Source organism: Poromitra crassiceps, assembly GCF_964638095.1.
Source record: "Poromitra crassiceps genome assembly, chromosome: 28".
Taxonomy (NCBI): domain Eukaryota; kingdom Metazoa; phylum Chordata; class Actinopteri; order Beryciformes; family Melamphaidae; genus Poromitra; species Poromitra crassiceps.
Window position 1 is genome coordinate 12305582 of NC_139651.1, and position 12254 is coordinate 12317835.

Consider the following 12254-nt stretch of genomic DNA (forward strand, 5'->3'; position numbering starts at 1 on the left):
CAGACATCGCTGTTGCCAAAATCAATCATCATTACATTTATCAGTGTTCTGCAGGGAACGCTCGTTCTTCTCAAGCAATTTACGACAAACTATGACACGCAACAAAAACAAACAATGATTTGGCGGAGAGTTCTTGAACGTGTGCACCAAAGCGTGGAGAACAGGAAAGGTGTCGTCTACGCTGCGCTGCACTGAAACGGTATAGTCTCTACTTTGCTGTGCCTTGTCTTTTGAAAAACAGCATTCAGAAGAACACAAACTTTTACAAGACACGATACAAACTCATGTAAGCAGGCGTCATGTGAGCGTTCGTTTAAAGTACGTTTCGCCCCAAATTACATCAACAAAATCATGCAGCTGTAAATAAGTGTGTGTGTGTGTGTGTGTGCGTGTGTGTGTGTGTGTGTCTGCGTGTGTGTGTGTGTGTGTGTGTGTGTGTGTGTGTGTGTGTGTGTGGTGTGTGTGTGTGTGTGTGTGTGTGTGTCTGCGTGTGTGTGTGTGTGTGTGTGTGTGTGTGTGTGTGTGAGAGAGAGAGGCTGTTTTGACATCCGAAAAAGAATAATTTGTGCATCTGAAAGGTTTGTTTCATATTTGCTATACTTACAAAAATAACCAGATGAATTTGTTTCATTTGCCTTAAATCTCTCTGAACAAGTGTTGCTCTTTATTACATACACATTTCCATTATTGTCATATCCATATTGTGGTTAGACGATATGTGACAATTCAGCGTCAAAATTGAAATGATTGTGGGTTGGAACCGACACTTGATCACGTCGTTTAAAATGTTTATAAGAACGATCTGAAACGAGTTATTTCAGCAACGCATCTGGTTTTTGCACACTATAGGACAGGGGGGTGTCCAAACCTTTTTGAATGGGGGCCAGATTAGATAATGTGAAGTTATAAAAAATAAAAATAAAAATCACATACATTACAATTGTACTCTGAGGATTTTGTTGACCATCTGAAAACACTAGTTTTGCCTGTGTTGTTCCTACTTGGTGCTTGTCTACAAACTACAAACTGAATGGAAAAAATGCTAAATGAACTTGCTTGATTAACCAATAATGTGTGGAGGACCACATATAGTATATTTTGAGAGACAGGCCGAGGGCCACTTAAGATCAGCCGGGCAAGTCACCCACCGCCCCTAACCTCGTCGAGGTCGGCCAGAAACGGGTCCCAAATAGTTAAACACTTTTAAAGTGAGTCAGTTCTCAAGGATCTGAGCCTCTCCGTCCTTATAACAGAGATCATGTCCGTCAACCACAGTTGGAAAGAAGGTGAAGAGGGGGACTTCCATTCTTTCAGAATTAGTTTTGTGGCAACAGTTGTCCCCAGTGTCAGAGACTGTTGCACAGCTGTGGGGAAGTCCAGAGAGGTCTCCGAGCAGCCGAAGATGGCGAGTTCTGCCTCCGGCTGAAGGGTAATTTTGTAGGCCTTAGAGTACGTGTTTTTATCTCTCTTCAAGGTGCCCTGAAGCCCTTCAGTTTGTTCCACCAGCAAGCCCCAAGCACAGAGTGGAAAGTGATCGAGAGAGAAAAAGAGACACAGGTCTATTTCCCATGTTTGACAAACCATTATCTGAGGAATTTACCAGATCTTTACACATCTAGAAAAACGAAATCAATTAAATATTTGAATTCTTAATCAACATTTTTTAGGCAGTGGATCTGGTAGTAAAAAACATAGCGTGCTATTAAAAATATCCATCCAGAAATCCATCCAAAACCTTCGACTGCTTAAAGAATCTATTTGCTGAGAAGTATCTGAGCTTAATCTTAATCTTATCAGATCTGTTTTTAAGACGGATACAAACAGGCGCTGTTGTGTTAATTAATACTGGCAGCTATAAGGCCACTTGTTCCTCCCTGGCAGCGGGTCCTGCAGCAGGCAGGCAGACATGCTGGACTAGCTGCCCTCAGTGACGCCTGGTCAGAAATAGGGCACAGGCACACAAGCACAGTAATGATCGCTATGGTGACATCATGTCCGTCTTCAGTGTGCTCTCACCCTCGCCTGCTCCACGGAACAAAGAGCGGCAGGCATGCAGGGAGGGAGGCAGATGTCACTTTGTGTCTGGGGAACATTAAGACCAACAAATGCTTCTTTCAATCCTCTGAGAAGAAGGATTTTAGTGGCTGTGTGTGTGTGTGGGGGGAGTAAAGCCCTGCTTCTAAAACTCCCAACTATTTGTGTGTGATTGTGTCACTGATTACCAGTGTTGGGGGTAGTAACTCATTGCAAAAGTATCATTTATAAAAGTATATTGTAATGTGATATAAAGTATCACATTACATGTAATATATTACTTTTTTTCAGTAACTCAGTAATATAACTTATTGCTGATAGGATTTCAGTAATATTATATCAGTTACTTTGTCAAGTAACTCAAGTTACAAATTGAGTTAAAAAAATATTTTTTTAATCAAAGCACATATTTAACTAAATATACAATCTTTTCCTAATCAAACTGTTTTATGCCAATAACCACTATAGATGACAATAACAAAGGAAAATAATAACATTTAGAATTTTGGGTTGTTTACACTGACTTCAAGGCGGTTGACATTATTTTTCGGGATGGTTCGATGTCATTCTACTGCGGCTGTTGTTTTGGTGAAAGTAATGCAAAAGTAGTGTAATAAGTAACGAGTTACTCTACACACAGACGGTAATACTGTAAAGTAAGTTATTACTTTCAAATGAAAGTCATATGTAGTATATTACATTTTGAAAGTAACTTGCCCAACACTGTGTGTGTCATCTGTTTTTCTTTGGCATTATGTATATGAAGTGAATTAATATCAAATGTAATAAATTTGTATCGCCACAGAGCTAACCTATGGGGAATGAGGAATGTCTGCAAATAGCTCACAAGTGTTTTAGATGGTGCCCCTCAGACATGTGACCTAAAGTGTTAACACATGTGGCCCTGCTTTTTCCCCCCATTGTTACTGATCTGTTCAGATGTATGTCTCTCCAGTCCTGAGAATGAACTAGGTCAAAGACCTCTTGTGTCTCACAAAGTTTAATCACAGTCTAACTTAGTAGATCATCAGATGGAAAAAGACTTCCTTATGAAAACACAGGAATATTAGTAAATGTACCCTCTGTCTATATTGTCGTATGCCACTATCATCAAGAGGAGCACTGTACTGTAAGCCAGTGGTTCTCTAATGGGGGTCCGGGGACCCCCAGGGGTCCTTGAGGGGGTTCCAGCCAAAAGGGAGGGTATACTTTATTTTTTAATTCCATTCATAAGTAACACAATGACTATTTTGGTCATGGGTTTTATACACTTTCTGTAATAAAACATCTAAAAGCATCAATCTTATTATCATATGGGGGACTGTGGGACAAAATCCTATCAAATGTCTAAACTTTGTCAGTTTAGGGGTCCTTCATGTGAAAACATTTGACAACCACTGCTGTACAACCGAACGCCATAAGGTTACAATTCAACATCTTGGCCAGATTTAGCCTCAGCTTTTTCCATCATACACGACTTCTGGAGATAAGAAAATGTCATCTCTCAGTCAGTGGGTTTCTCAAAGCGCATATAGGGGATTCCCTCTGGGACAACTGATCGCATGTGCTTAGCGGTCAAGCAACTTTGCTGTGTGGCTTTGTGCTTCATTTGAGAAGATTCTTCTGCTATTTGATCTTGGTTGGATTCCAGCGGGGGGAAATGCCACAAAACTTTAACCCTGCCTGGATGTTCCTCCCTAGAGGTTTCACAGGAGGCATCAACTCTTAACTCTTTTGTGCTCTTCAAGACACTGAGAGTTTGTATTGTGTCGTTGTGCTTTATAAACCAGTCTCTTTGTGGTCTTCATGGGTTTCCACAAACAGACAGAGAGAGTGGAGGGAGAGGGAGAGGGAGGGACGAGAGGCCAAAGAGAGAGCGGAAAGGGACTCTCAAGAACCTGGACGAGCCGTGGGAAAAGAGGGGTCTTGTAGAGGAAAGGCAGAAATGTCTCAGGACATTCCTTTGTGATTACACATTGCTGGAGAAATCCACACATTCTTGCAGGCCATTCTGTGTTCTGAAGCCTGAGTTAGGATCAAGTCCAAATTCAATTTCGTTAAAAAACCCGGGTGTAAACGGCAACACCCCCCTGTTTCTATAGGATGTAGTATGTCGTTGCAGTTTTGCTATCCGACGATTTTACCGAGACATTTGTTACGTCGAGTAAAAACTTGCACCATCAATCTCTCTCCAGTAGTTATCCGTTGAGTTTATAGCGCCATATACCAAGCTAGTTAGTTTGATGTCGCCATCCTGCCCAACTGCAGTGAATGAACAGCAGCTCAGAGGGACAGTTAAGTGTCCATCTCAGAGAGAGAAAAGGACTGAAGCAAAGAGGGGAGAGCGCTGTGTGAAATCTCAGGTTACATGCCCATAAGCCTTGGCTGGAGAAGAGTGGAGCAGCTACCCCCCCAATGGAAAATGCAATGTTCCTCCCCTGCCACAGCCACAGCTAGCATGAATGAGAAACAGCTCCCAGGAATGCTCCATTATCATCCTATCAGCGGCAATGGGGGGACGGGGTGGGGTGGGGGGGGGCTTGTAGTCTCTATTCACGTAGCAGGGTGTGTGTAGAATCATGTGTCTGAAGAAGGAGGAAGGGGGAATGAATGGCATTGGCCTACAGACCTGCAATTGGGTTGAGCAGCCTCCTCCTCCACCAACTCACCAGACCTTGCACTTCCTCGTTTGTCTAGGTCAGGCGTCCTTTTTGGTCAGCAATTAATCTGCGGCCACGCCCCCCTATATGTATCCTTTTATTATCTTTATATTCCCCCTTCTCCTTCACCTCCGCTTCTGTCGGCCTCGGATTTGACTATTTAACACTTGCTGACTGTTGGGCTAATCGTACACGCGGCTAATGACGGATGCTAGCTGCGCCTTTTCTAATTACGATACTTTAGCAAAAGCAAGATGAGTATCTTGTTGACCTTGACATTATTATGCGTCTGCTGTTACAGCCCGTTGCTCGCTCTCTGCTTCGCACGCTGACCTTTCCCGACCCCCGAACACTTAACATGAATGCGGGGTATTACGGTTTTACATAGCAAATTAATTGTGCCGATACGAAATGTTGTTTTACAATGTTTCAAATGATTATGACAGTAATTGCTGCAAGTGTGTGTGTGTGTGTGTGTGTGTGTTTGGGTGTGTGTGTGTGTGTATGGGGGGAGGGGGGGGGGTGCAAAGACTGTAATTGTGTAGATATTCTACACTGTAGAATATCTACACTGTAGAATATCTCTGGCCAATGCTTGCTGCTGATGTCTGCTCAATTAGGTGTGGAGTTTTAAATTGCAAATCAAATAGGAAAGGCTTCTAATCCTGGATTTACTCTGATGACAGGATCTACAATGCCTTTCAAAAACAATTATTCAAATCAATCTAATTAAACCTGTTGTTGAAATTGGCTTTAATTGGCCCCCCTGACTAAACAAACAGCCAGTTCTGGCATGCAAATAATAGTGCAGCCAGCTCAATCTGTGTGAACAAAGTGTGAACAAATTGTGAACTACTGCGCCCCCTAGTGGCCGCCAGGTGAACCTTTATTTTCATAATGACGTCAGCCTTTGACTAGTGTGTGTGTGTGTGTGTGTGTGTGTGTGTGTGTGTGTGTGTGTGTGTGTGTGTGTGTGTGCGTGCGTGTGTGAGACAGGCTACCCTTCTTGCTTTTGTTGCAGATGACCCAGATACCCAGTGAGCTCAGATCATCAGCAGCATCAGCGATGTAATTACAATAAACTGTTTGGATGATGAAGGCCTGGAAGAGATTGATGATCCCAGACAGAAACACTGACATTGGCTCACTGGTATCCTGGTCAGTGGTTCTTCACTGCAGGTCACCAGGTGAATGCCGACAAAAGCTATAGTGATCTCTGTTGAAAGTTCAAATGCTGGCCATCAGATAAAATATGTTTGGTTTATTATCAACTCCTACGCATGCCTCTAAATTCTAAATTTAGAAAGAGACAGAAAATTATCCTATTTGGTATGGGTTGACTTTCATTAATGATGAGACTTTAATTCCATAACTTCTAGGAATGTGGTTCACTTCTCTGATTTTTATTTTTTTTATTTTAAATTAAATTTATTTTTTATTACCACCCTTGTTTTCAACAGCAGCCACCAGGCAGAACCATCTGTGTCTCAGGAGTGTGCTTGGCCCGTACAGTACTGCCATACCCTCTCATTGAAAATGCCAATAAATACATGCATTTACATCTTACACAATTGCAGGCTTTAAATGAGATAGACCACTTCAAATAGCCAAGCTAGCATAGCATAGTTTACTGCTACCGGCAGCTGTTTACAGCATTTTCAGCCCATGCAGATATTATGTTGCACAAATTACACTTCTTGGAATTAACCTGTATTCTGAAGGTAGTCTTTTCCATAATGTTTGTGACTGCAGTGCTAATAAAAACTTTAATCAGTATTATTAATCATTCTATATACATGCAGTCTACCCTCTGACTCTGACTTAATGAACATTATGTATTTTGTAGCCATTGAGGATGACTTGAAAAATGCGAACATGATGTTGATTCTTTGATTATGTTTTGCAAAATGAATAGAGGAAAAAGTTTCCCATAGGCGTAAGAGAAAAGATCCTGAATATTCCATTTTCAGTCATTCATTCAGTCAATTAATCAATCAATCAATCAATCAATCAATCAATCAATATAGCTAAAGAAATATATGCCGTGACATATCAGTCTGCAAAAACAAACAAGCAAACACAGACAGACTAGATAAATAGATACTGTAGATAGATAGATAGATAGATAGATAGATAGATAGATAGATAGATAGATAGATAGATAGATAGAAGGAATAGTGCAGTGGTGCCATACTGTGTGTCAGAGGTCAGAAGTGCTACAGCTTAATCTGCTTCCTTGCAGATTGACCTTTTTGAACGAATGTAATGAGTCCTCCAGATTTGAGGCCTGCAGTGTTGGTGACGATGAGATCAGATTTGAGGCCTGCAGTGTTGGTGACGATGAGGTCAGATTTGAGGCCTGCAGTGTTGGTGACGATGAGATCAGATTTGAGGCCTGCAGTGTTGGTGACGATGAGGTCAGATTTGAGGCCTGCAGTGTTGGTGACGATGAGATCAGATTTGAGGCCTGCAGTGTTGGTGACGATGAGGTCAGATTTGAGGCCTGCAGTGTTGGTGACGATGAGATCAGATTTGAGGCCTGCAGTGTTGGTGACGATGAGGTCAGATTTGAGGCCTGCAGTGTGGGTGACGATGAGATCAGATTTGAGGCCTGCAGTGTCGGTGACGATGAGGTCAAAAATGCCTCCATGTTGATGAGTAAATGATTTGGTGAGCTGAAGATCATTCCATAGTGAATCACTATCACGAGAATATGACTGACTAAATGTGGTCAGGACCCAGTTTGAAATATCACTTGCTGGTGATCCACCACAGAAAAACATCTGACAATGCATTGCATGTTATTAAGATCAGCCAAAATGAAATGCAGACATGCCCAGACTGCTGCCATGTCATGATGATGAGCTCCATGGGGAAGCAGTGTTGTACTGAAATCACTGAGACAAAGAGTGTTGTAGTTCAGGTGGGAAGGTGAGTGATGCAAATCTCAGTGTAGATGATGCAATTCTTACATCATCAACTGATGACTGGACTGCTCACAAAGTGATAGTGATGGGTCTGGATAGAGATTATATTCACATGGGCTTTGTTCAGAGTCAGACACCACAAATCAAATCGTTCTAATAATTCGATCGAGAGTGCCAATTTGCTTTTTTGTAGAACAACTTAAACTCTTAATTGACAAAGGTAATCTGGAGGCAGTTTTCCTCAACCTTAAAAAAAGCATTTGATACCGTTCATCACGTCATCCTTATTTCTAAATGTTCCAAAGATAACTTTTCAGCTCAAACTTTACAATGGTTTAAATCCTCTTAGTAATCGTGAGCAGCAGCTTCACTAGGGTGCAAAACGGGAATCCCACAGGGGTCCACTCCATTCTCGGCCCAAGTCTTTTCAGTTTATATATAAACGATCTTCCAGAATCATGCCCAGAAGCAGCTCTCCAGATGGATGCAGATGAGATTACACTATCATAATCTGGCTACGGTGAAACCTCTTGGGGTTTCTGGCACAACCACTAGGGGTGCTGTTGCAGGGATTGCAAAGTGCCTTATTGCAAAACCTCCCTGGGACAAACAGCTCTTCTCTGTACAGGGGGTTAAACTGTGGGATTCATTACCCTCACCTCTTAAACAAGATCATCATTGGGATCATTTTAAATCCAAACTAAAACCGTTTCTGAAGAGCAATCAGCCATGATCAGTGACTTTGTCTTTCTCGTGTGTGTGTGTGTGTGTGTGTGTGTGTGTGTGTGTGTGTGTGTGTGTCTGTGTGTGTGTGTGTGTGTGTGTGTGTGTGTGTAAACTATAGCTGTTCTATGTTGATAATATCCATTTGTGTGTGTTCTCTATAGATGTTCTATGTTGATAATATCCATTTGTGTGTGTTCTCTATCTCTGTTGTTTATATTTGTTTTTAATAGTGTTTTTACAAAAGCCCATCTAGGGACAAACATTGCAAATTAGCTTAGGTTATAAATGTTATGATATATGACATCAGACCGTTTCTTGTTTAAATCTTCTATGTATATGTTGTATCTGTCCCTATTCAAATAAATTAATGAATGAATGAATGAATGAATGAAATCAGACTTGAACAAAGGATGACAATCCTGGGCAATCCTTTGCAAAAATGTCAGTCTTTGCAGCCTGATTCACTTTTAATAGTGTCAGGTCAAAGTGGAGAAGCTTCACAATCACACATGTGTGGGTGTTCAACCCCCTGCTGATAACTGTGTAAGCAAGACCATCTCACAGTCCAATGTCTTGTCCGTGTTGTGTAAGCAGCTCTGATTAAGTTCACAGTAAAGTGGATGACTGTGTTTCCATAAACTTTTGTTGGCAGTGACTGATCAGGCTAATAATATGCCAGGAAACATTTTCCTTTCAAAACAACTAGTCACTGAATAACCTGGCACAGTCTTTCAATTGGATGTTTTGCTTCTCAGCCACAGCTTCCCATGGACCTTCAAATTTCACTCGTGATGTAAGAGATAAAAAATAAAAGTTCATGCTTGTATTTGGACCAAGCACTTGGACCTACATCTAGATCCCTCTTGATCTGCTAAAGTCGCTAAGCCAAAGTTTGGAGTTAGGGTTGCACCCTCCTACCTGACAAGCTAGCATGATACCAATGGATGTCTTATGGTCTTCTAGTTTCATTATGATCATCTTAACTGTCTCTTGCTTTAAAAATGAGCCCGCTATACAGCCTCTGAAAGACAGTAATGTTATGCCGCGAGGGGTAGAAGAGTTCAACTGGGGGGGAACAAAAATGACTTACTTCTGCTGTGGCTTTTGATGAAGAGTTGGACGGGGCTAATGCTGGCAGCCTGTCAGTTGAACAAAAGTCTGTTGTGTCAGACCTGTGCCTCGGGAAAGTGAATCTGTTGGGAAAACTGAATTTGAAATCAGGGTTACAAATTATATTTGAATAAAAATCACTTAAGATTTCTGACACTACATTCAATTTCAAATGGTGCCTTACAAATTTGCATGTTTTTGAATTCAGTGGTTTGATAGGAGTAGCCTATGACAAATTTAAATGTATGCCGTTCCAATACAGTCTCTGCTTGCACTAATCTCTTATTTGCACGTTGCCCCTGAGATGGGTAATATATCAGAACATAAATTCTATATACCGGTAGTCTAGTCTCTCTATTCTCCTTATGTTTATGGATTTCTAATTTGCAGTCTTATTTTACATGGAGTTTTTGTTGTCTTAAATTCCTTTGTCCTCATCCGTGTCTTGGGTGCCCATCAAGTTGTCTAGTTTGCAAAGGTTATCAAGGTTAGTCTGCTGTGATCAGCCATGTCAAACATGATGGAAAGAGAATCACTGTTCTGTTGTAGGCCTACTGTACCTAATGGCCTGTCAGGAAGCATGTCAGGTTTCTCCCTCCATCACTTTCAGACTACATTGATACAATTTGATAGAACTTTACAATCTGACTTGATGAGCTGCTGCCACTGGGTGCTAATTAAATTCAGGGCTGAGAATTATGTGTGACAATCCACTTCTGCAACCGTTGCTATGCCATCATATCATATCACATCTGATCTTATCTGCTCTGATCTGATCTTATCTACCTCCTGCTTTTTAGTCTTGAGATATATTGCCACACTTTGAACGTTCAACTAGTGTCTTTTCTTTTCAGCCAGAGCCACTGGCTGGTGTTTTGGACGCTTCAGAAGCTGCCTTTGTGCGCTTCCATAATCCCTAACTCCTTCAGTAAACAAGTAGCGGATGTGGCTCCAAATCCATGGCACCCAATTGCCCCAGGGCACATGCTGGCATTACCACTGCTGTGACCACTGCTGTGCAAAGTCAGCTGCTGGCTCAAGCGTATTCCTTTTATATGCCTCATGTAACATATCCTCCCATGACACAGCGGAGTTATATAAATTAACATTTATATGGACCATAATTCCTTGGTAAGGTGGGCCTGTGTGTCATGTCGCAAGTGTGCGTTACGAGATTACATGCAAAGTCAATGCAAACACGTGAGCAGACGCCATTTTGCCCCAGGCAATGTGAATGAAGCAAAATCTTGCTGCGTGAATGACACGAAATTAACCTATTCGCTCAAGTTTAAATTGTTTAATATAATAATTTGGGTGGTCAAACTCAAGCAAGTAAGAGCTCCAGTTTGACCGCGCAAATTATTCGCCCAAGTTAAAAAAGGTCTAACGTTTAGATGTTTTTTGCACCGCCTGGGGCGAAATGGCATCTGCTTACGTATGTAATCTTGCCACACAAATTTGCGTTTGGTGTGAACGCCCAGTGAATCGACTGGTGATGGTGGCGGTGAAAATAGACTGGTGCTGCTGACCATCTCTGCAGTAGACTGCTCCAACTGTCCTAACCCATGTTAGGGGCTTGGTTGCCCAAGGGTGGAGCGGGATTCGAACCGCCGACCTCCCGCTTCCAAAGCGCACACGCTAACCACTATCCCAAGATTAACGGGCCTTTATACAGGGGAGTGAGTTTAACCAACCCACTCGCTAGCTACCACTCGGGACTCAGTCATTCGGTTACACACTAACTTGTGCCTCAGTAATTCTTTCCTTTCACAAAGCCAATTTGAAACACCAGACTCTTAAGAGTTAAAGAATTAATTTATATTTGTTACCCTTGAGGGCTTCTGCCAGGATCAGGCCTACAGTACTGCTATGTGTACTTGGGCAGCAGGTACTTTGCAACTAGTCTTGCAGCAGCCAACCAGGGTCGGACTGGGACCATAATTCAGGCCGGGCATTAGATACCATGCAGGCCAGGCCAACACACGCTGAAACACACAAAAAATTTGGGCCGTTTGAAGCAAGATTTGGTGAATATAATGCCAACGTGATGTTACATGTGACCCATTTGTTCACTAATAGAACAACATTCAACATTGCCTAGATAACTGCAAGTATAATATGAAGACGTAAAAACAAAAACATGCCTCTGTACATAAGCTTCACAGCAAACTTAATTTAAGGAAGAGCGCAATGTCCCGTCTTGTCTGAGGTTAAATGCAAATACAAAAATAATAAAATCAAACCGCTTCATCTCCAATTTTCCAACGGGTTGTTTGTTCGGGTGGCCATTTTTTCAAAGCGGAAATTTCAGTCCGCACCTGTCTGCCATCAACCTCTACAAGCACCAAGGGATTTGTTTGGAAATAAAAACCAGTCAAATGAAACGCAGATTTCAACATTTCAATAATGAGCGACCCCTCGTCGCCAACCACCTCTCCTGCAATAGTTCTGTACAAGCATGACTGTCTCAAAATTAAACTGTTTGCATTCAAAACTTTATTGCAAAAATTAAAGCATTAAACTAGATTTGAACAGAAAGCATATCCAATAGCAACACAAACAAGACAGATGGAGAAGAGAAGTCGAGGTGAAAAGGCGCCAATATTGACATTGCATCTTCACATATTTTTAGAATACTCTGTGGGAAAGGTCACAGGAAAAACAGACGGTAAAGGGAATAATTGTTTGCCACTTTTTAAAACACTCTCCCCGCCCTCTTCCATCCACTGCTAAAACACAAAAACGACGAACATGTGTCACTGTTGGCCAAATCCATCCCGGTGGTTTACAACATTTC